Source organism: Balaenoptera ricei, chromosome 9, assembly GCF_028023285.1.
Source record: "Balaenoptera ricei isolate mBalRic1 chromosome 9, mBalRic1.hap2, whole genome shotgun sequence".
Taxonomy (NCBI): Eukaryota; Metazoa; Chordata; class Mammalia; order Artiodactyla; family Balaenopteridae; genus Balaenoptera; species Balaenoptera ricei.
In genome coordinates, this window is record NC_082647.1 from 51,298,157 (window position 1) to 51,323,808 (window position 25,652).

At 41.0% G+C, this 25,652-nt stretch overlaps 1 long non-coding RNA gene across 5 annotated transcripts in view; it reads right to left on the reverse strand.

The window, feature by feature from the left end:
- The window catches only part of LOC132371486 (uncharacterized), a 250,834-nt gene that overhangs the window by 209,808 nt on the left and 15,374 nt on the right, over positions 1–25,652 (reverse strand). For 4 of the 5 annotated variants that reach the window (XR_009504858.1, XR_009504861.1, XR_009504859.1 and 1 more), the window contains exons 1-2: positions 21,668–21,838; positions 7,701–7,755 (exon numbers count right to left, since the gene is read on the reverse strand). This is a non-coding gene — a long non-coding RNA (uncharacterized LOC132371486). Of the gene's footprint in view, positions 1–7,700; positions 7,756–21,667; positions 21,839–25,652 lie in introns of those variants that run through there. The other variant, XR_009504863.1, reaches the window with a different exon arrangement.

Genomic DNA, 25,652 nt, shown 5'->3' on the forward strand with positions numbered 1-25,652 from the left:
GGCCAATGTGCCTACTGTATTTTGGGATTTAAACCATATTTCTATCACAGATCACAGACTTGGTAGGAAGTGTTAGGATTATATCTTGCAGGCTTCAGTATGGCCTGACAAGAAAGACAAAAGCTTTCCTACAGGCTGACCCATCTAAAAGCATGACATGACAGGGGAAAAACAACTTTCTTAGGTGAGGCCTTGTTAGCCTGTGGTCAGCAGTGCTAGATGACTGCAAGTCAGCTATTCATGAGCTTGAAGGCTTGGCAAAGTCAAATCCTCTTCCCCACGTCACAGTTAGTGCCAGCAGAGGCAGGGGAAAAAAATTGCTGGAATCTCAGGGGGAGATAAGAGTAAGATCTGGGAAAATCCTGATCCCTGATTAATTAAGGGCTCCCAGCTGACAAAGGGGGTGACTGTCAAATTTCAGTGTGCTGAGTCATGTACTGGACCAACTTCTGGGAACGAGGGACGGATGGCTGTGCCTTCCCACCTAGGCTATTGTTTAGCCATCCTCAGAGGCAGAGGCCAAAATGAGACCACAGAGGCACACTGCTAAGGGACAGAAGCTTTGAGATCTGGGTCTGTGTTCAAGTCACCATAACTCAAGCTCCTGTTAAGCAACATGACATAGGTGTTAAAAAGCTTGGGCTCTGCAGTCAGTTTAGCTGAATTCCATCCCAATGTCACTAGCTGTGTGACTTTGGGCAACTTATTTAAGTTCTCCCTGCCTCTATCTCCTTCCCTACAAAAGAGGGCCAATAGTAGTATTTACTTCATGTGGTTCTTTCAAAGATTCAGTTAAGACAGTGTATATAAAGAGCTTAGAAGACTGCTTAAACATAGAAAACCCTCAATAAATGTATAAATATGTTAGGTATTATGATTATTATTAGCCAAAATAAGGTGCAGATAGTTTGAAGCAACTGGAATTGCCAGAGAAACCCCAGCTTGGCATTAGAATGCCTGTAATTGCTCAACCCCTAAGATGAGCAGGCCCCAAATCCAAACTAACAGGAAGTGGGCAACTATAGGAATGATTACGGCCTCTGGAAGGGACCTCTTCCCGAAAATCCTCTCACACGATGCCATGGTGGACAGTGTACAGGAGAGAACCTTCCAGAGAGCAGAGCTGGAGGCAACCGGGTCGACTGTTCTAGAGCCCACTCCACTGCCAGGGCAGCCACTCCAGCATGGCCACTCTTGGCCAGCATGAGATATCACCAGTTTTAAACGGTGGCCACTGTATGTTGGGGTTTTTTTTTTCTTTTCTCAAATGAAGTATTTTTATTGCAATTACCCTCTTTTTCTTCCACCATTGAATGCTGGGTGTGATTTGGATTTGTGAAGGTGGGGACCAGAGCTGAGCTTGGCGATAAGGGTCAGAGAGAATAGAACTGCTCTGATTAACAGAGGGAGAGAAATATATGTAGGTTTCCTGAGCGTGGAAAGGCACTGAGAGGCTTCGAAGATAATGTGAGGCCACAGGCAGTATAGGGGATAAAGACGTCCTTAAAAAATGCCTGGGGGTGGGTAGAAGACAAGGGTTGAGGAAAGAGGGTAAAATAAGAAATAGGTTGCCTAATAATTCAGTTCACCTGCTGCAATGAAACCCTATTTCTGCCTCCTCACAGCTTTTGATGTGCCCACTAACACAAAAGCAGATCTTTGTGGAGATTAAGGAAGGGCTCAATTCTACATCTGGGTCAATATGGTCACATGTACGGATGCACGTAACTGAACAATTAGCTGCAGAAGCCCTCAAATCCAAAATAATTATCCCCCAACTCTTTAGAAGTCACAGAAATGTGAAAGCAAGGCCTTGGCTGGCCAGAGAGTAGAATGGAGTTTCCAGCCCACCTTATCTGGTTATTAAGGGGCAGGGAGGCCTCGGCTGACGATGGGCTCCGTGTTTTGCCAGGTGTTGAAAGCCTTATTGAGATGAGAGTGAACTTTTCCAGGATATGCTTTTTCAGATCCCCGAAGAATGAAATCAGGAATACAAAGTACTTATGTCCGTATAGCAACCCAAAGTTGATAAAGCTCCTTCAAAGCTCGTCCGACTCTCTGGAAGCTGGACAGCTCATGTCTGGTTTGGATGGGCAATTGCAGCCTGGGATCATTTCCTTATCTTTTCTCCTTTCTAATATTTCTATTTGTCTTCAGGTTATATCCCAGACCCCAGAGGAGTCTTTCATGCTTTCCTATATAAAGAGCCGAATGATCATTCCATCAGGGTTGATGAGTGAGTTAAAGGTTTAAAGGTGAGTGGTCCATGAGTCGCCCTGGTCCAGCTGACAGTCGTCTCAGCGTGTGACATACACTCGTGAACTGCCATGTTCAAGGGGAGGAGCGCGATGTGCAGGCAGGTAAAAAGCTGGCAGCACTGTCTCCAGCACCATCCTTGGTCTCTCTGTGGACTGGCTGAGAGCACACCACTTCTACTTGGGTTGATTTCCACTACCCTGAGGGGGGCACAGAAAATCCATCTCATACCCAGTTAACAGGACACCTGGGGGACCTAGCACAGGGTTTAAGAACAATTACCAGGGAGCCTTGTTCTAGAGGAAAACCAAGGCTCACACTGGCAGAGCTCCTCACACATTTACAACACATTTCCATACACACTAGAAAGTCTCTTAGCCAACCTCCACTCTACCTGCCTGCCAGTCCCACTGACTCTCTCCATCTCCTTCATACAAGGTGCTGGCTGAGGACCATATCATACTCAAAACTCTTGTTTAAAACTGACTCTGTAGGACAGGGTCTTTGCAAACTCCATGCTGAGATCCATGAGTGCATCATGAAAACAATTTAGAAGGTTGTATCCAGAATTTTTTTTCAAGTCAATAGGTAAAATAGAAGAAAAAACATCAAAGTACATGACACATGATAAGGGCAAGGTTAGGTGTATTTTCTGAAATTTTTGTTTGAGGAGCATGTGTGTTTTGTATGTGTATGAGTGAGTGTGTGTGTGTGTGCACGCATGTGTGTGTGTGCATGTCTATGGGGCTGCAACAGCAAATGTCTTTCCTACTCTGGATGTGCACTGAAATAGTTTGAAAGCTACTGCTCTAAAATGCCATGCGCCTCTATTCCCATCTGTTGTGTGGTATACCAAGTTACAGTTATTTCTCAATTTAATTTTAGCAGTTGTACTTAATTTATATTAGTATTTATACTAATTTAACTTGATTAATTTAAAACTGATGAGCTATGAATGTGAAGAGGCAGAGAGTTGTTTCCACAAAAATAGAATTGAATGATTTGGGAAGATTTCATAAAATGAGTTGCCAAAACAAGTGCTATCTGTCAGGTTAAGTTTGGGTGAGACCACTGTAAAATACTGGTGAAAAATGTTTCAAAAATTCAGGACTCTCAATTTATATCATTTTACAAGGGTCTTTAAGTTTTAACTTCTTTATAAGAAATGGATCCAAGCCATAAAGACCATGGGAACATCCTACTGGCAAATCCATACTGGAAGAAGAGACCTATGTCCTAGAGAAAAGCTTGGTCATTGAAGATACAGGTCTATGTTTTAGATATATACCCTTAGATAAAATGCCTGTGGTATATATTTATCCTTTTCTATGATTCTCTGCCATAAGGAAATTTTCAGTTAACAAGTCATCCTTTGAGTTGCCACCAAGCTTGGTAAAACATGGCTTTTACTAAACATCCATCTTATTTGAGTCAGAGAGGCAGGTAATGCTGACACTAGCATCCCATTCTGCAGATGGGGAAATTGAGGCCGGGAAGTTAGTAGGGGCAAAGTTAGGCCAACTGGGGAAAGTGTGGCAAGTCTTAAAAGTTTAGTCTAGTGATTGTTTTCAGCTGAGCAATAATCCATTGCTTGCTATATAATTTTTAAAAAGACATTCATTATCTTATTTCTCTAATATCAAAGAGGTAAACAAAGATAACTGAAGTCCTCTCCCTCGGGTTAATGATGTCCCTGGTGGGAGAAGCACTTCTCAGCTCTCTGGTTCCATTTTATTATTGCCTATGTCCATTTCCTATTTTTCTACTGCAAACAAAATCATTCTTGGCTAAATAACAATGGAGTTTAAAAATCGCAGGTGTCACTGGTAGATACTCAAACACAATGAACCAGCAAACAATTAATTGCACAGACATTAATTCTGTATCAAGTGATACTAGTTCATTGATTCATTAAATAGCTATCTATTGGTTGTCTGCTATGTTCCAGGACTGTTCTAGTTATACTGCGGAAGCAGAGAAAAGTAGGACAAATGCAAACTTGAGTCAGGGCACGAGGCTCAGGTTCTGGCTCTTTTCACAGATATAATCGCTCTTGAACCACAGCAAAAATTATTGACCATCTGCTACATGTCAGATATGCTGTTAAATTAAGTTTAAGCGACACCACTGTAAAATATTGGGGAAAATGTAAAAGCTCAAGAATCTCAATTCATATAGCTTTATAAGGGTCTTTTAGTTGTAAAATATCTTTAAAGAAAAGGATTTGTTCAAGAAAGATTAGGGGGACCCTCCAACAGCAAATCTACTGATTATCTACTACGAGTCTAGACATTGAAGATTCAGTGATAACAGGATCCATTAGGAAAATGATAGTGAACAAGACCCCTAGTCTGCTCTCATGGAGCTACAACCCAGCAGGGAAGACAGACTTTAAGTAAATAATTACACAAATAAATAATTATGACGTGATAGAGCTGTGAAGGGGAAAGCCAGGGCTAGGGGAGCATGTAGGGAACTGGAGGGCTAGAAGTCACTTTCCTGAGACTGTCTTTAGTCTCTTTCCTCATCTAAAATGAGATGGACACAACTGCCCTTCCTACTGTCCTGTTAGGGGTTTCAAGAGGATGAAATGAGAAAGTGAATAGGAAAGAAAGTGCCCTACACATGCAGGAGTATTATTAGAAATAGTCTCTGGTGCAGTTCACGGTCCAACGGTACTTAATAAATGCAGGAGAATGGAAAGAAGAAATAGAGTGAGAAATGATATATTTATGGAAGAGTAAATCAATTATTTGGAGGAAAATGCATTATATACTTGAATATAGCTAGAAGGTTTAGAAACTTACTTTCCTTGTTGTTGCTTTTGACTGGAGCTAGTATTTGTTGAGATCTTTGCCAAATCTGCTAAGGCCTTTTCTTCCCCCTCACTCCCCTCACACCTGAGTCCTCAGCAGAGAAAATCTGTTTGTTTCTAGACCCAGCCAGGGTTGAGTTTTATTCTTTATTTCTCAACAGTACCAAGATACCTCCAGACATCTGTACTGAGAAGCTGCTTCTCATCCAGCCCTTTCCTAAGAGCTCTGTGCAATGTGACAGAAGCCATCTCAGCATTTTTCCATTTCCCCCCCAGCCCTAGTCCCTAGTCTTATCTCCCCTCCCTCATTCTTGGTAGGTGAACACCCCCCCGCCGACACACACACACATACAACCACACTCCTATTTTTCCTGAGAAGAATGAGGCTGCATGGACAACAAGAGTTCCTTTCTCCTCAAAATAACAGCTCTTGTGTCCTCTTCTATTGAACCTGTCTCAGAAGTGTCTTGTTTCTCTTCCGAGGATAAACATAAGGCTAATTCCTGTTCATTCCTTCTTGACTCCAACCTTGGTCCTTCATTTATCCTCTGGAACTCTTCCTTTTGTCCGCGCACAGCAGATCTCCTCTATTTTGGAAAGAGCATAGCTCTGGACCCCACTGCATCTTTAACCCACCATGTGATTTCTCTCCTTCCCATCTCTGCCACTTTCTGGGTGAGTCCTCCCCACCTCCACCTCCTCGCCACCGGCTTTCTCTGCGTCTGGTTCCCGCCTCTCCTGCTACTGAGATTGCCCTTAAGAAAGGCTCCGTGACTTTTTAACAACAAACCCAAAGGTGTTTTCTCAGTTCCTCTCCTCTCTGACAAGAGAAAGAATGTATGAAGGGGAACCAAAGACTGAGGCAATGCAAAGAATCAGAAGGGGCCTGAAGAGGACTGCATCAAGAGTGTGGGTTTATTCACGGCCCCGGGTTCCTTTCTCTTCCTCTCTTCCTTGGAGCAGTCATCAACAGTAGCCTCTGTGCATGATGCCAGGTTCTCCATCCTCAGCCCTGGCCTTTCTTTAGTCACTAGAGACCATTAGGGCTCTGGTGTTACAATTTGTAATGTAGTTCATGAATAGCCTGAACAATTTGCATGGCTTTCAAATGTTCTCTCTGTCATGTCGTCAAAACTTTGGGACTTAATAAAGGCACATCACCCAAGGCTTGTGAGGCTCCTCGTCCCGTTAAATCCTATCAAGTGCCTGCCTCCAGAAGGTAAAGAGCTTTACTTAGGAATGCATGGAAAGAAATCAAGCCGGTCTGAATGGAGTAAACGCCCAAAGCACAGGAGCTGTTATGAGTATTAACGAGCCCACAGGTTAGTGGAGAAACGTCCCCCTCATGGCCTTGTCAACCAATCTGCCTGTTCTCTCCATTTTTTACTAAGCAGAAAAAAAGTTGGCTTTCAGTAATGATTGTCAAGAGAATACAGTAAAAGAGCAGATTCCCCTCTCTCCTCATATGCTAGAAATGAGAAACACCGTGTCCTTACCTGGCCTCTATAGGGCTACAGTGTGGTCCGTTTCTTTTTCTCAACCATCACTGGCCTGCCACCCCAACCTTTGCATCGGCCTAAACCAATGAATCAACCATTTCCTAGATCAACCACTTTACTATCATGGACATGATCTGAGCCTCAAAACGTGGTCTTTGTAAATTGTGTGGACTGAAACTTCTGTATATAAAGAAACACAGGATGATTTTAATATTCAGTTTTGATGTTTCCACCATGGGTAAACCATTCAAATTTTGTACATCTCAGTGTAGTTATAAAATACCTCTTTTTAGTTACAAAATGCCTTGATTTTTCTTTTGATCAATTCAGGATTCCAACTCACTTTCTCTGTCAGCTAGTGAATTCCCTAAGGTCTCAGTACTAGGAATAGGTGTGCTTCTAAACACCTTTCTTTTTATCTTTTGATACTAAGAAGCATGGACTGGCCCATATTTCCCTCTTGCAATGGCCACAAGGAAGTTCAAGCTCAAATTTGCAGACTGATGCTGGTGGCAAAGTGTATGATCTACATACGCCACCAAAATGTAAGGTCTAAATTTTATATCTAACCTTACCCTTGCTTAATTTTTTCTACCTTTATCCCAATCCCCAATCTTTTTCTCACTTATCTGATTTTGTTTTATTCTTTGTATCATTTGTAATTATGTAAGCTACCATAAGTCATACTAAAATAAATCCCAACTCTTTAGTATGGCAAAAACCAACCCCTCTCATGTTGCCCCTGATCACCCCTCTAAACGCATCCTCCATCACCTTTCCCCTTGTTCACACTGGCCGCTGCTGTTCCTTACACTCACCAAGCACTGTTTTATCTCAGAGCTTTTGCACTTGCTGTTCCCTCTTCCTGCCATGCTCTTCCCCATCAAGGCTCACCCCTCCCTTCATTCAGGCCTCTGTTCCAGTGCCACCTCTTCAGATAGGCTGCTTCTGTTCACCATGTCTAAAGCAGCATCCCCTATTCCTTTTGCCTCCTACCCTGCTTTTCTTATTTTAGAATCTTTATCATGACCTAACATTATAGAAAATTTTATATCAGGCAGACTGGAGGAGTGGTTATGAGCACAGACTCGGAAAGCAGATTGCGTTCGTATTCCAGCTTTTCCACTTACCAGTTGTGTGACCCTGGACAAGTGATTTCACTTCTCTGTGCTTCAATCTCTGCATCTGTAAATGAAAAACATACAAAATAGTGCCTGGCACATAGTAAATGCTAAGTATCTCATTGTAAATAATTAAATTAAATACTGTTTATTGTCTAACCCCCACTTGCTCTGTCTTATGTATGACTATATTCTTAGCTTGAAGAACAGTGCCCAATATATGGTTGATGCTTAAATGTCTGCTGAATAAATTCTCTTCTGGAGTGAAGTACGGACATTAAAAGTTAAGTAAATACATTTTAAACCTGGGGTTAAAAAGAAAGAACACTGGGCTAAGATTTAGAAGACGGAGATTTCAGTTCTTGCTTTGTCACTTAGGAGCTAGTTGATTTTAGGCAAATTAGTTAAAATTTGCCCAAGTCAACTACAAAGCTGGAATGAGACAAGTCAGCTCTGCTGCAGAGGCACAGGGAAAGTAAATTAAGTCTTTTACAAACCTGCATTTGCTCCATAAATAGAGGTTATATTGTTTCCTGAGGAGAAAGTGAAGCTGTGTTTATTAAGCACTTCTATGTTGTGGGCTCTGAATTAAGCCCTGGGAATATGGAAACTAAAGGCTTGGTTCACCTTGGGAATATGGAGACTAAAGGCTTGGTTCACCTTGGGAGTTATGAGGACTAAAACTTTTTTTGTCAGCTCTAAAGAAACTGACAAAATCATAAGGAATACAGAAGAGTCAGCAATTACAATAGAGTGATGAGTGCTCTGGTTGAGGTAAGTTCTGGAAACACAGAGGAGAAGCACTTCTAGGTATGACCTTCACACTGAAACTTGGAGGGTGAAGTAGAGACATCTGGGTGGGTAGAGTTGTTCTAGACAAGAGTGTGTGTGCAGATGTGGAGCTGTTTTCACAGCATATTTCAGGAACTGAAGGTAATGCAGCCTGCCAGGTGGCAGGTGCCTATGAGAGGAAATGGCAAATGATGATGCAGAACAGGTAGGCAGGGGTCAGATCTCACGGGGTGATGCTAAGATTCTCCCCCTCGCCCTCCCACTCCTCCCTAAAAGTGGCCTGAGTATCCTCCGCAGGTCAGAGATCCCTCTTTGCCCCAGGGGACTTTCTGACTCTTGTTTGGCTTCAATGTTGCCTGCTGAGATATGTGCCCTGTGCCTGGGGGAAGCCAACAGCATTTCTCAGAGAGGAGCTGGATGATAACCCAGGTCATGAGACCTGGTCAAATTTTTCCTAGGCAAATATGCATTAAACCTTCCAATGCTTGAGGAGACGGATGAAGAGACGGCATGGGCAAAGGAGAAAGAAGGGCAGCGGGAGTTAGATGCAATTCCATTCTTTTAAACACCTTGGAGCTATTTCTCCTTTTCCCCGAATTCTTTCTTTCATTGCCTTCTCCCATCATGGCAAAAGAGTTACCCTGACGGCCCCAATTCTCCACCTGTCTCTGTAGTCATGCCCTTTGCCATGTGAGCTGTGGCATGAAGAGGCTGGATGTAATTCCCTACCCCTTGATATGGCTTGGCCACGTGCCTCTCTTTGGCCATTAGAAATCATTGGAGGTGCTGGCATGCAGGTTCCAAGCCTAGCCCTCAGTTCCCTGCTGGAACCTTGCCTCTGTCGTGAGGACAAGCCTGGGCTGCAAGAAGAGAAACCAAGTGGAAGATTGCCAAGTCATCCCCTCTGAGGCCATTCTAGAACAGCACCCCATCCCCCCCGGCCCCAGCCAGCCCAGCAGTTGACGGCAGAAGCATTACCAAGTCCAGCTGAGGTGTGCCAAACCCTGACCACCAGCAGAATCACTTACCCAACCCTTAGGCTTGGGAAAGATCATTAATGGTTGTTGGTTAAACTACAACATTTTAGAAGGTTTGTTATTCAGAATGGCTAGCTAATACTCTTGCCAATATTTATTGTATTTCCTTTTTGTCCCTCCTTCCTCTAAAAGGGCTGGGGAGGCATGACCCTGGTAAATAAATTAGGGATAGGGCTTGACTCACCATCTGGGGACCTCTTCTCTCTACTCTTTCATACCAAGGTGTAAAGTTTCTATTTATATGAGTACTAATGGCACCATTTGTGCTGCAAGATGTGTTTTCCGTTCTGATAAGCGATTTTTCCCTTCACCCATAGCATTACTCCTCTTCATTCCTGCGGCTGAAGGTCAGTGCTAATTGGCATGGTTGCTCAAATCTTCTCTGGGCATCACCTCCCAGAAAATCTTTGCAAAGTGGAGGACTCAGGGGGAAATAGCAGAATTCGGATCACAGCCTGCAGATAATTTCTCTGGCTCGCCACAGGCCTTGTTTGCTGGTGGTGATAAAATAAAGGCTGGGAGCTCAGCAAGCAAAGTGACTCCAGAGCGATGTGTGGCCAAATTGTCTTGATGAGAAGGCAGGGAGTTGTAAGGCCAGCTCGCCCTTTAATGGGCACTTTGTGCCTGTCTGGCTCCTCATCCCAAGATGGGGGAAAATCTGTTAGTGAGATCCATGCCGTTCACTTCTCACACTAGAGCCATCTGGGAGAAGTCTTACTCATTTCTTTTCTGATGCCCTAATTGGAACTGCTGACGGACTTGTGTGTACCTGAGTGGCTTAAGATGGGGATGCTGAGAGCTCTGGTAACCAAAGCATTTTAAAGGGCAGCGGGAGATGTCGTTCACATTGTCTGCATATCCGTTTGGATGGATGTGGATGGATTGCCAGGAGCAGCCAGCCTGGAAGGTCTCTGTGCAGAGATTGCTGATGTGCAGTGACCTCTGACTGCACTTCAGCTGCTAAATCCTGCCGACCCCAGCGAGCTGAGATTGAATATGTTGGAAGTCAGCTGGCAAAGAGTCGGGGCTCATTTTCTCAGCCTTCCTTCAGCATCTCAGGGTAACACAGACAGGATGCCTTCTGAAAAAGGCCTTCTGGCTATGATTTTCAATGGCAGGAGGTGGGGCTACCTCCAAATCTGACATGAAAAAACAATTCAGACGTGGTCGGTTGGTTCCAATTAATCACCCTCATGGATCTGCAGATGACTGAAGGGGTTATAGACCAACCTTTTGGTTAACGGCTTACAATCTCACAACTTGCTCATTTAGTCGTCATTCCCTGGGAGGCCAGGCCTGTTGTTGTTTCAAGTAACTAAGTTGCAGCATCTCCAGGGGAACTTGTGAGCGTAAGTGGAGACGAGAAAGGGTCCAGGGGAAGCCAGGATTCCTTCTGCACTGTGTTCCTTTGCATTTCACGGAGTAGGCTCTTCCTATGTAAGGCATTCAAGTCATTCATCAAATTTTTATTGGGCACCTACTATGTGCCAGGGACTGTTGTGCATGGGAATGCAGCATGGCTCCTGCTCATGTGTTTCTCAAGAGGTACAAGGCTCTTCTCTGGAACGTGCTGTTCTGATTCTCCTGGCACCCAGCACAGCAGCCCTTCCCTCCCTGCATCCACCAGGCTCTAATGCGGCTAGAAGTACTTGGGAGGTTGAGGTGGAGGCTTTTCCTTTCCCCAGAAACGTGATGAGAGACTCTTCTTATATATCTATGAAAATGAAACTTTTGTGTTTTGTTCATTTTTACCCCATTGCATTCCAAAACTGATGTAAAGATTATAGGATTAAAGGATATGAGGGGAAATATGGGTAGGAAGAGATACACAGAATATGTGCCATAAAGCCCTATAAATTTGATTGAGGTGGGTATGGGGGGCATGAATTTGGCTCTGAGTGGAAAGAGGAAAACCTGCCTGGAATGTGTGGACAGAAGAGACGGCAGAGGCAGGTATCCCTTACTCTCTTAGCCCCTTGCAGAGATGTGGGCTGGGTGTACTGGGGGCTACGCTCCAGGAGCAGGACCACCCTCTCTGTTGTTCTTCCTTTTACCAGGGTGAATATGAGAGTTCTTGCACAGGAAACGTTAGGCTCAGGTGCCAGTCATGCTGGGGTACTAGATTTTAGAGGATGCTGAACAGTACCAGCTGCCCCACACTTGGAGATCTTGGGTCCTGTTCTTTGAAAGTGAAGTTGGGGAGCAGCCTCTCCAGCTAGAGGGAAGGGGACTCACTGTCTCAGCTAGCTTGTTGCCATGCAACCCAGAGAATGTCCTGGGGTCATTCTTTGAACAATCTTTTTATTTCCAAAGCTCTGTGTTTGCACTTTAGAGCTTCCTGATATCAAAACCTTCATCTCTAGGCAAAACCAAAATAATGGGACCATCAAGCAACAGGGTATGTCATAGTGGCAAACATGGGGCCAAAGGATCTTGTGCTGACCCTCATTTCACACTGCAGAAATGGCTGACCACAAGATACCATATGAGGGGCTGCCTGTGGGTCCCTCCCCTCCTGCCCTATATAGGAAGCATTCCCATAACATCTATTAGATGGAAGAATCCTGGGAACTTGCTCCTGGAGGTGCCTCATCACTGTGCCCTGAGGGCTCTTATTGCCTTTAATCTCCCTCCCTGCCTATGTATGATCTTTATCCCTCCTTATCTCCTCCAGAGAAAGGAAGACTATAACTGAGCATACTCCCCCTGGGTTTGTCACATAGCTGGCTAATGTGTTGGATCAGTCATGCATTCTTTCAGTCCAATCTACTATTGAGTGCTGAGAAAATCAATTTCTTAGGTAATAAAATTAATTTCTTAGCAACTAGATGAGTCTGCGTTATCTATAACACAACTGTGCCAAGGTATTTCAAAAAATCTACTAAGTGATGATAAAGTATCTACTCATTATAGGTTAATAAGCTGATAGTATAAGACATTTATTCATTTTCATATAAATGTAGTGGCTACCCGTTATCATGATTTATTCCCCAAATTTAGTCTTGTGTGTTTAACTTGAGAAGTTACAATGTAAAAGTTTTATCTTTATAGCTGTCATTGGTGTCATATTTATATACATGCTACATTCACCAACATTTTAACAACTGAGTAGCAATATAAATTGAATAACTTTAAAGACTATATATGTTTCCCTCTAGTACAAGGGTAGATTCATTTATATTACAGCCTCATTTCTGTACCGGCTTGGCTGCAGAATGGAATCCAAATGGATTCAACCATTGCCCCCTTTTATCTACTTGAAACACAAAAAATATCATTTTAGTTTCCTTTCCTATTACTGTAAAAATACTTTTAATATTAAATGGAAAGTAGTGACTGATGAACATATATGCACAATGAATTGTTAGTTTGAAGGTAACTTTTTACTTACATTTGCTAGGGTACAGTTCACATTTTCATATTTCTCTACATTTTTTGAAGAGTAAGGCCCTACATCCTATGATATAATCACTGTTAGTGAATGCTCCAAAGTCAGATGGACTTAGATTTGAAAGAGCTGTGTGGGCCACTGAAAGCCATTTAATCTTCTAAGCCTTAGTTTTTTCATCTAATAATATTATTCTATAATACATATGTGCATTTATATAATAAAAGAGATATTATTTCCCTCATACATATGTTGTCAGAATCAATGGAATAGTGTATATAAAGCATTAGCATTTAGAGTAGCAGCCAAATTAATAAATGCTAATCAGCATTATAATTATTGCTATAATTTTAAAAGTTGAGCAAAAGCGTTCCAAATCAAGCTCTTTGTACTTTCCCTGTAAGTTCTCTGGGGCAGTTCAACAGTTAGTTTAATCTTTTTCTAGGTATCAGATTAACTGAAGGAAAGAGCTGGAGTTCCTAGCAGTTGCTCCCACATGATAATTTCACTCCATGAGCAGATGTAAACGTTAAAGAAATCACCGGAGAGGAACCAAGATGGCGGAGTAGAAGGATGTGCTTTCACTCCCTCTTGTGAGAACACCAGAATCACAACTAGTTGCTGGACAATCATCGACAGGAAGACACTGGAACTCACCAAAAAAGATACCCCACATCTAAAGACAAAGGAGAAGCCACAATGAGAAAGTAGGAGGGGTGCAATCACAGTAAAATCAAATCCCATAACTGCTGGGTGGGTGACTCACAGACTGGAGAACACTTATATCACAGAAGTCCACCGACTGGAGTGAAGGCTCTGAGCCCCACGTCAGGTTTCCCAATCTGGGGGTCCGGCAACAGGAGGAGGAATTCCTAGAGAATCAGACTTTGAAGCCTAGTGGGATTTGATTGCAGGACTTCGACAGGACTGGGGGAAACAGAGACCCCACTCTTGGAAGGCACACACAAAGTAGTGTGCGCATGGGGACCAAGGGGAAGGAGCAGTGACCCCAGGGAAGACGGAACCAGACCTACCTGCTAGTGTTGGAGGGTCTCCTGCAGAGGCGGGGGGGTGGCTGTGTCTCACCTTGGGGACAAGGACACTGGCAGCAGAAGTTCTGGGAAGTACTCCTTGGCATGAGCCCTCCCAGAGTCTGTCATTAGCCTCACCAAAGAGCACAGGTAGGCTCCAGTGTTGGGTTGCCTCAGGGCAAACAACCAACAGGGAGGGAACCCAGCCCCACCCATCAACAGTCAAGTGGATTAAAGTTTTACTGAGCTCTGCCCACCAGAGACACGGTCAGCTCTACCCACCACCAGTCCCTCCCATCAGGAAACTTACACAAGCCTCTTAGATAGCCCCACCCACCAGAGGGCAGACAGCAGAAGCAAAAAGAACTATAATCCTGCAGCCCGTGGAACAAAAACCACATTCAAAGAAAGATAGACAAGATAAAAAGGCAGAGGGCTATGTACCAGATGAAGGAACAAGATAAAACCCCAGAAAAACATCTAAACGAAGTGGAGATAGGCAACCTTCCAGGAAAAGAATTCAGAATAATGATAGTGAAGATAATCCAGGACCTCGGAAAAAGAATAGAGACAAAGATCAAGAAGATGCAAGAAATGTTTAACAAAGACCTAGAAGAATTAAAGAACAAACAAACAGAGATGAACAATACAATAACTGAAATGAAAACTACACTAGAAGGAATCAATAGCAGAATAACTGAGGCAGAAGAACGGATAAGTGACCTGGAAGACAGAATGGTGGAATTCACTGCTGCAGAACAGAATAAAGAAAGAAGAATGAAAAGAAATGAAGACAGCCTAAGAGACCTCTGGGACAACATTAAACACAACAACAATCGCATTATAGGGGTCCCAGAAGGAGCAGAGAGAGAGAAAGGACCCGAGAAAATATTTGAAGAGATTATAGTCGAAAACTTCCCTAACACAGGAAAGGAAATAGCCACCCAAGTTCAGGAAGCACAGCGAGTCCCTTACAGGATAAACCCAAGGAGAAACACACCGAGACACACAGTAATCAAATTGGCAAAAATTAAAGACAAAGAAAAGTTATTGAAAGCAGCAAGGGAAAAACGACAAATAATATACAAGGGAACTCCCATAAGGTTAACAGCTGATTTCTCAGCAGAAACTCTACAAGCCAGAAAGGAGTGGCATGATATACTTAAAGTGATGAAAGGGAAGAACCTACAACTAAGATTACTCTACCCGGCAAGGATCTCATTCAGATTCGATGGAGAAATCAAAAGCTTTACAGACAAGCAAAAGCTAAGAGAATTCACCACCACCAAACCAGCTCTACAAATGCTAAAGGAACTTCTCTAAGTGCGAAACACAAGAGAAGAAAAGGACCTATAAAAACAAACCCAAAACAATTAAGAAAATGGTCACAGGAACATACATATTGATAATTACCTTAAACGTGAATGGATTAAATGCTCCAACCAAAAGACTCAGGCTTGCTGAATGGATACAAAAACAAGACCCATATATATGTTGTCTAAAAGAAACCCACTTCAGACCTAGGGACACATACAGACTGAACGTGGGGGGATGGAAAAAGATATTCCATGCAAATGGAAATCAAAAGAAAGCTGGATTAGCAGTACTCATATCAGATAAAATAGACTTTAAAATAAAGAATGTTACAAGAGACAAGGAAGGACACTACATAATGATCAAGGGATCAATCCAAGAAGAAGATATAACAATTATAAATATATATGCACCCAACACAGGAGCACCTCAAAACATAAGGCAACTGCTAACAGCTATAAAAGAGGAAATCGACAGTAACACAATAATAGTGGGGGACTTTAACACCTCACTTACACCAATGGACAGATCATCCAAAAGGAAATAAATAAGGAAACAGAAGCTTTATATGACACAATAGACCAGACAGATTTAATTGATATTTATAGGACATTCCATCCAAAAACAGCAGATTACACTTTCTTCTCAAGTGTGCATGGAAAATTCTCCAGGATAGATCACATCTTGGGTCACAAACCAAGCCTCAGTAAATTTAAGAAAATTGAAATCATATCAGGCATCTTTTCTGACCACAACTCTATGAGATTAGAAATGAATTACAGGGAAAGAAACGTAAAAAACACAAACACATGGAGGCTAAACAATACGTTACTAAATAACCAAGAGATCACTGAAGAAATCAAAGAGGAAATCAAAAAAAACCTACAGACAAATGACAATGAAAACACGACGATCCTAAACCTATGGGATGCAGCAAAAGCAGTTCTAAGAGGGAAGTTTATAGCTATACAAGCCTACCTCAAGAAACAAGAAAAATCTCAAACAATCTAATGTTACACTTAAAGGAATTAGAGAAAGAAGAACAAACAAAACCCAAAGTTAGCAGAAGGAAAGAAATCATAAAGATCAGAGCAGAAATAAATCAAATAGAAACAAAGAAAACAACAGGAAAGATCAATAAAACTAAAAGCTGGTTCTTCGAGAAGATAAACAAAATTGATAAACCATTAGGCAGACTCATCAAGAAAAAGAGGGAGAGGGCTCAAATCAATAAAATTAGAAATGAAAAAGGAGAACTTACAACAGACACTGCAGAAATACAAAGCATCCTAAGAGACTACTACAAGCAACTCTATGCCAATAAAATGGACAACCTGGAAGAAATGGACAAATTCTTAGAAAGGTATAACCTTCCAAGACTGAACAAGGAAGAAATAGAAAATATAAACAGACCAATCACAAGTAATGAAATTGAAACTGTGATTAAAAATCTTCCAACAAACAAAAGTACAGGACCAGATGGCTTCACAGGTGAATTCTATCAAACATTTAGAGAAGAGCTAACACCCATCCTTCCCAAACTCTTACAAAAAATTCAGAGGAAGGAACACTCCCAAACTCATTCTATGAGGTCACCATCACCCTGATACCAAAACCAGACAAAGATACTACAAAAAAAGAAAAATTACAGACTAATATCACTGATGAATATAGATGTAAAAATCCTCAACAACAACAAAATCGTCAACAAAATACTACCAAACAGAATCCAACAACACATTAAAAGGATCATACACCATGATTAAGTGGGATTTATCCCAGGGATGCAAGGATTCTTCGATATACGCAAATCAATCAATGTGATACACCATATTAACAAATTGAAGAAGAAAAACCATACGATCATCTCAATAGATGCAGAAAAAGCTTTTGACAAAAATCCAACACCCATTTATGATAAAAACTCTCCAGAAAGTGAGCACAGAGGGAACCTACCTCAACATAATAAAGGCCATATATGACAAACCCACAGCCAATATCATTCTCAATGGTGAAAAACTGAAAGCATTTCCTCTAAGATCAGGAACAAGACAAGGATGTCCACTCTCACCACTATTATTCAGCATAGTTTTGGAAGTCCTAGCCATGGCAATCAGAGAAGAAAAAGGAATAAAAGGAATACAAATTGGAGAAGAAGAAGTAAAACTGTCACTGTTTGCAGATGACATGATACTATACATAGAGAATCCTAAAAATGCCACCAGAAAACTACTAGAGCTAATCAATGAATTTGGTAAAGCTGCAGGATACAAAATTAATGCACAGAAATCTCTTGCATTCCTATACACTAAGGATGAAAAATATGAAAGAGAAATTAAGGAAACACTCCCACTTACCACTGCAACAAAAAGAATAAAATATCTAGGAATAAACCTACCTAGGGAGACAAAAGACCTGTATGTCGAAAACTATAAGACACTGATGAAAGAAATGAAAGATGATACCAACAGATGGAGAGATATACCATGTTCTTGGATTGGAAGAATCAATATTGTGAAAATGACTATACTACCCAAAGCAATCTACAGATTCAATGCAATCCCTATCAAATTACCAATGGCAGTTTTTACGGAACTAGAACAAAAAATCTTAAAATTTGTATGGAGACACAAAAGACCCCGAATAGCCAAAGCAGTCTTGAGGGAAAAAAACGGAGCTGGAGGAATCAGACTCCCTGACTTCAGACTACAATACAAAGCTACAGTAATCAAGAAAATATGACTGGCACAAAAACAAAAACATAGATCAATGGAAGAAGATAGAAAGCCCAGAGATAAACCCACGCACCTATGGTCAACTAATCTATGACAAAGGAGGCAAGGATATACAATGGAGAAAAGACAGTCTCTTCAATAAGGGGTGCTGGGAAAACTGGACAGCTACATGTAAAAGAATGAAATTAGAATACTCCCTAACACCATACACAAAAATAAACTCAAAATGGATTAGAGACCTAAATGTAAGACTGGACACTATAAAACTCTTAGAGGAAAACATAGGAAGAACACTCTTTGACATAAATCACAGCACAATCTTTTTTGACCCACCTCCTAGAGTAATGAAAATAAAAACAAAAATAAACAAATGGGACCTAATGAAACTTCAAAGCTTTTGCACAGCAAAGGAAGCCATAAACAAGACGAAAAGACAACCCTCAGAATGGGAGAAAATATTGCAAACGAATCAATGGACAAAGGATTAATCTCCAAAATATATAAACAGCTCATGCAGCTCAATATTAAAGAAACAAACAACCCAATCCAGAAATGGATAGAAGACCTAAATAGACATTTCTCCAAAGGAGACATACAGATGGCCAAGAAGCACATGAAAAGATGCTCAACATCACTAATTATTAGAGAAATGCAAATCAAAACTACAGTGAGGTATCACCTCACACCAGTTAGAATGGGCATCATCAGAAAATCTACAAACAACAAATGATGGAGAGGGTGTGGAGAAAAGGAAACCCTCTTGCACTGTTGGTGGGAATGTAAATTGATACAGCCACTATGGAGAACAGTATGGAGGTTCCTTAAAAAACTAAAAATAGAATTACCATATGAGCCAGCAATCCCACTACTGGGCATATACCCTGAGAAAACCATAATTCAAAAAGACACATGCACCCCAATGTTCACTGCAGCACTATTTACAATAGCCAGGTCATGGAAGCAACCTAAATGCCCATCGACAGACGAATGGATAAAGAAGATGTGGTACATATATACAATGGAATATTACTCAGCCATAAAAAGGAACGAAATTGAGTCATTTGTTGAGACTTGGATGGATCTACTGACTGTCATACAGAGTGAAGTAAGTCAGAAAGAGAAAAACAAATATCGTATATTAACACATGTATGTGGAACCTAGAAAAATGGTACAGATGAACCGGTTTGCAGGACAGAAGCTGAGACACAGATGTAGAGAACAAATGTATGGACACCAAGGGGGGAAAGCCGCGGTGGGGGGGTGGGGATGGTGGTGTGCTGAATTGAGCGATTGGGACTGACACGTATACACTGATGTGTATAAAATTGATGACTAATAAGAACCTGCTGTATAAAAAAAAAAAAAAGATGAAAGAAGGATAAGTTTAATCTTTGTTTGACTGGCATTTTCTCCTGCTCTCGGACACTGATGCTTTTAGTTCTCTGGCCTCTGGACTCTGACCGGGACTTAACATCATCAGCTCCCCAGTTCTCAGGCCTTCATATTGGGACAGAAACTGTACCACCAGCTTTCCTGGGCCTCCAGCTTACAGATGGCAGAACATGGGACTTCTCAGCCTTCATAATTAAATAAGCCAATCCCTCATAATAAATTTCTTTCTGTGTAAAAAAAAAAAAAAAAAGGAAATTAGCGGTGGAGAGGTCTGTATTAACATTTTTGGTCACCATGTTTTAAAGTGAGAAGGTGGAGGCAAAGGAAATTTAGACTTCTTGTCCAAGACCACAGAGTGAGAACCAGAGTAGAGACTAGAATGGAGGCCCTTTGACTCCCAAGTCAATTCCTTTCAGTATCAATTTTCAAATGGTTGTTGAATTAAACTCATTTAATATGAAGCTCATCTAATATGAATATGGAGTCCTAATATTAGAACCCATTATTAGGATTCTAATATTAGGAATTGTGTTCCTATATGGAGAAAACGCACTTGAAATTGGAGATGTCATCCTGCTACACTATGTGTGTTAATATATGTTATGTATCATCAACACCCAACAGCTGCATTTCTATACTGTACAACATGATATAGCCTTTTTGAACTCCAATAAAAATTAAATATTCTATTTTATGATAATATTAAGCCCCTCCTACTCTTTACTCCTGCCAAAAGGAGAGAGAGAGAGAGAGGAGATGGATACATTTTGATTCTTAATTTTCAACAAGTGGAATTCAGATAAAAGTAGTTGCTAATTCCTAATAAATTGAACTTTGTCCTTTTATTTTCAAATAGTTTTTAAACCCCCCAAGTTGACATTGAATTTCCTTTGCAGTGTTATTTATTGCCATCCGTGTAGCTAGGCTACTTGGGAGAACGTAATGGAAAACTTTGTGAAGTGTGCTGAGAGTACCAAGTGACGTGTGACCAGTTCTTACAGAGTAGAGGATGTGTTCTTGAGTTGTTAGTGGTTCTCAGCATTATATGTCCCCTCTTTTCTTTGAAGTTGATATACATGTACTTTAGATGTTATTTACATTAGACTTGACTTGCTTTTCTATCTCATAGAATTGAAAGGATCTTCTTAGAAAAGTGTGAGAAACAAGAAAGAATTCTGAGGAAGGAGGATCTCCTGACCCCTAAGAGTAGCTGCTACCTATCTGCAGATCCCAATTGGGTCCACCACGTGCAGGCAGCAAGCCTCCAGCAGCAGACACAGCACCTTTAAAAGCTTCAGAGAGACCTGGGCGAACCATGTCACCTCACTTGTCTTTTAGTTTCTGCAACTTGAAAATGCAGCCGTAATACCTCCCTTACCTCTCAGGATTGAAATGTGATCATTTCATTATGTGATTGAGGTCAGTGATCATGTGATCATTGAAATGTGTATATGCAACATACCTGCTGCACAGAAAGAATCTATTATCATTACCAGTGGTGTTGTTGTAACAATAAGTAACAGAATAAAAATCAGTATGTCAGGGAATGTTGCCATCGCAGCAGAAAAAAAGGTGGTCTCAGAGACCATCAAAGTTAAAGGATGGTCTGTGTTCAAAACGTTGAGAGGAGGGGAAAGGAAAGTGTGATTACAGACTAGAATGCTGTTGGCACCATCTTTGTCAGCCCAAAGACATTGCTGTCAGGCGAACACTGGAAAGCCCTTGTTGAGAGAAACCACTACATTATGTCTACAAGACTAGACTATGATGGAGAGCATGCCACATGTTTTTCCAACAAAAATGGACACTCATATGCATCCTCAGGCCTCCTCTGCATCCATTCAATCGCAAAGGAGCGATTATGCCCCAATGTCTGCCTATGACTTGAGATCTTTAGGGTCTCCATATTAATGTGCATTATCTCAGTGTAACCCTAAGGAACACATCTTAAACGGGCAGGGTTCCTCTCTGCAAGGACATTTGGAGTCCAGATAAACAACTGTGAACCAGAGAAAAAAGTTGGACAAATCCAAAGGAGGGGAGGAGAGACTTTTCCTAAATGTTCTAAAAGTGAACACTATTTTTAAAAATAACTTTTATCAGAGTTCTCTCATCACAATACCAACGCTACCAGCAAAGATGTCATATCAACAAATCCTTACAAACAGGAAGAGAACCTGGAATCAGGTTTATATGTTTAGGCCTCAAGCAAAAACTTTAAAAAGCACCCTCCCCTTGCACACACGGACATTTATTCAACATTTTACAAAATTATGCATACTGCACCTGGCACACTCCTCTTTCCTGGACTTCAGATCTGTCAGGGCTGCTTCGGAGGTAGTTATTTCAACAAGATAGGGGCGATGAGAGGAAGAGGTGGTCAAGAGGTGCCTGCCTGTCACAGACCAGGAAGCTCGAGCTGGGTAGAATCAGGACCCTGGCAAGGAGACATGATGTTTCTCATATGTCTGGTGGTGTTGAGCCAGATCTCCACATAGCTGACAATTTACAATATAAGGCCACCCCTCATCTCTCAGAACATCATGCATCAGTTTGGCACAATATGAACTGAAGTCCAACAATAAGAACTCGGTTGCTGAGCGGCAGGGTCCCTCAGAGTTTCCCAAACAACTTTTCAAAGATCTATAGTTAGGCAAAGCTAAAACTGTCTCAATTTAACTAAAGATACTTCTCCCTTCATTTGTTAAATTGTGGTAAAATATACATAACACAAAACTTACCATTTTAACCATTTTTTTTTTAAACATCTTTATTGAAGTATAATTGCCTTACAATAGTGTGTTAGCTTCTGCTTTATAACAAAGTGAATCAGTTATACATATACAATATGTTCCCATTTCTCTTCCCTCTTGCATCTCCCTCCCTCCCACCCTCCCCATCCCACCCCTCTAGGTGGTCACAAAGCACCGAGCTGATCTCCCTGGGCTATGCGGCTGCTTCCCACTAGCTAGCTATTTTACATTTGGTAGTGTATATATGTCCATGACACTCTCTTACCCTGTCACATCTCACCCCACCCCCTCCCCATATCCTCAAGTCCATTCTCTAGTAGGTCTGTGTCTTTATTCCCGTCTTGCCACTAGGTTCTTCATGGCCTTTTTTTTTTTTTTTTCCTTAGATTCCGTATATATGTGTTAGCATACTGTATTTGTTTTTCTCTTTCTGACTTACTTCACTCTGTATGACAGACTCTAACTCCATCCACCTCATTACAAATACCTCCATTTCATTTCTTTTTATGGCTGAGTAATATTCCATTGTATATATGTGCCACATCTTCTTTATCCATTCGTCTGTCGATGGACATTTAGGTTGCTTCCAGGTCCTGGCTATTGTAAATAGAGCTGCAATGAACATTGTGGTACATGACACTTTTTGACCTATGGTTTTCTCAGGGTATATGCCCAGTAGTGGAATTGCTGGGTCGTATGGTAGTTCTATTTGTAGTTTTTTAAGGAACCTCCATACTGTTCTCCATAGTGGCTGTATCAATTTACATTCCCACCAACAGTGCAAGAGGGTTCCCTTTCCTCCACACCCTCTCCAGCATTTATTGTTTCTAGATTTTTTGATGATGGCCATTCTGACCGGTGTGAGATGATATCTCATTGTAGTTTTGATTTGCATTTCTCTAATGATTAATGATGTTGAGCATTCTTTCATGTGTCTGTAGGCCATCTGTATATCTTCTTTGGAGAAATGTCTATTTAGGTCTTCTGCCCATTTTTGGATTGGGTTGTTCGTTTTTTTGTTATTGAGCTGCATGAGCTGCTTGTAAATCTTGGAGATTAATCCTTTGTCAGTTGCTTCATTTGCAAATATTTTCTCCCATTCTAAGGGTTGTCTTTTGGTCTTGTTTATGGTTTCCTTTGCTGTGCAAAAGCTTTTAAGTTTCATTAGGTCATATTTGTTTATTTGTGTTCTTATTTCCATTTCTCTGGGAGCTGGGTCAAAAAGAATCTTGCTGTGATGTATGTCATAGAGTGTTCTGCCTATGTTTTCCTCTAAGAGTTTGATAGTGTCTGGCCTTACACTTAGGTCTTTAATCCATTTGGAGTTTATTTTTGTGCATGGTGTCAGGGAGTGTTCTAATTTCATACTTTTACATGTACCTGTCCAATTTTCCCAGCACCACTTATTGAAGAGGCTGTCTTTTCTCCACTGTATATGCTTGCCTCCTTTATCAAAGATAAGGTGACCATATGTGTGTGGGTTTATCTCTGGGCTTTCTATCCTGTTCCATTGATCTATATTTCTGTTTTTGTGCCAGTACCAAACTGTCTTGATTACTGAAGCTTTGTAGTATAGTCTGAAGTCAGGGAGCCTGATTCCCCCAGCTCCATTTTTCGTTCTCAAGATTGCTTTGGCTATTCGGGGTCTTTTGTGTTTCCATACAAATTGTGAAATTTTTTGTTCTAGTTCTGTGAAAAATGCCAGTGGTAGTTTGATAGGGATTGCATTGAATCTGTAGATTGCTTTGGGTAGTAGAGTCATTTTCACAATGTTGATTCTTCCAATCCAGGAACATGGTATATCTCTCCATCTATTTGTATCATCTTTAATTTCTTTCATCAGTGTCTTATAATTTTCTGCATACAGGTCTTTTGTCTCCTTAGGTAGGTTTATTCCTAGATATCTTATTCTTTTTGTTGCAATGGTAAACGGGAGTGTTTTCTTAATTTCCCTTTCAGATTTTTCGTCATTAGTGTATAGAAATGCAAGAGATTTCTGTGCATTAATTTTGTATCCTGCTACTTTACCAAATTCATTGATTAGCTCTAGGAGTTTTCTGGTAGCCTCTTTAGGATTCTCTATGTATAGTATCATGTCATCTGCAAATAGTGACAGCTTTACTTCTTCTTTTCCGATTTGGATTCCTTTTATTTCTTTGTCTTCTCTGATTGCTGTGGCTAACACTTCCAAAACTATGTTGAATAATAGTGGTGAGAGTGGGCAACCTTGTCTTGTTCCTGATCTTAGTGGAAATGGTTTCAGTTTTTCACCATTGAGGACAATGTTGGCTGTGGGTTTGTCATATATGGCCTTTATTATGTTGAGGAAAGTTCCCTCTATGCCTACTTTCTGCAGGGCTTTTATCATAAATGGGTGTTGAATTTTGTCGAAAGCTTTCTCCGCATCTATTGAGATGATCATATGGTTTTTCTCCTTCAATTTGTTAATATGGTGTATCACATTGATTGATTTGCGTATATTGAAGAATCCTTGCATTCCTGGGATAAACCCCACTTGATCATGGTGTATGATCCTTTTAATGTGCTGTTCGATTCTGTTTGCTAGTATTTTGTTGAGGATTTTTGCATCTATGTTCATCAGTGATATTGGCCTGTAGTTTTCTTTCTTTGTGACATCTTTGTCTGGTTTTGGTATCAGGGTGATGGTGGCCTCGTAGAATGAGTTTGGGAGTGTTCCTCCCTCTGCAATATTTTGGAAGAGTTTGAGAAGGATAGGTGTTAGCTCTTCTCTAAATGTTTGATAGAATTCACCTGTGAAGCCATCTGGTCCTGGGCTTTTGTTTGTTGGAAGGTTTTTAATCACAGTTTCAATTTCAGTGCTTGTGATTGGTCTGTTCATATTTTCTATTTCTTCCTGGTTCAGTCTCGGCAGTTTGTGCATTTCTAAGAATCTGTCCATTTCTTCCAGGTTGTCCATTTTATTGGCATAGAGTTGCTTGTAGTAATCTCTCATGATCGTTTGTATTTCTGCAGTGTCAGTGGTTATTTCTCCTTTTTCATTTCTAATTCTATTGATCTGAGTCTTCTCCCTTTTTCTCTTGATGAGTCTGGCTAATGGTTTATCAATTTTGTTTATCTTCTCAAAGAACCAGCTTTTAGTTTCATTGATTTTTGCTATTGTTTCCTTCATTTCTTTTTCATTTATTTCTGACCTGATCTTTATAATTTCTTTCCTTCTGCTGGCTTTGGGGTTTTTTTGTTCTTCTTTCTCTAATTGCTTTAGGTGCAAGGTTAGGTTGTTTATTCGAGATGTTTCCTGTTTCTTGAGGTAGGCTTGTATTGCTATAAACTTCCCTCTTAGCACTGCTTTTGCTGCGTCCCATAGGTTTTGGGTCGTCGTATCTCCATTGTCATTTATTTCTAGGTATTTTTTGATTTCCCCTTTGATTTCTTCAGTAATCACTTCATTATTAAGTAATGTATTGTGTAGCCTCCATGTGTTTGTATTTTTTACAGATCTTTTCCTGTAATTGATATCTAGTCTCATAGCGTTGTGG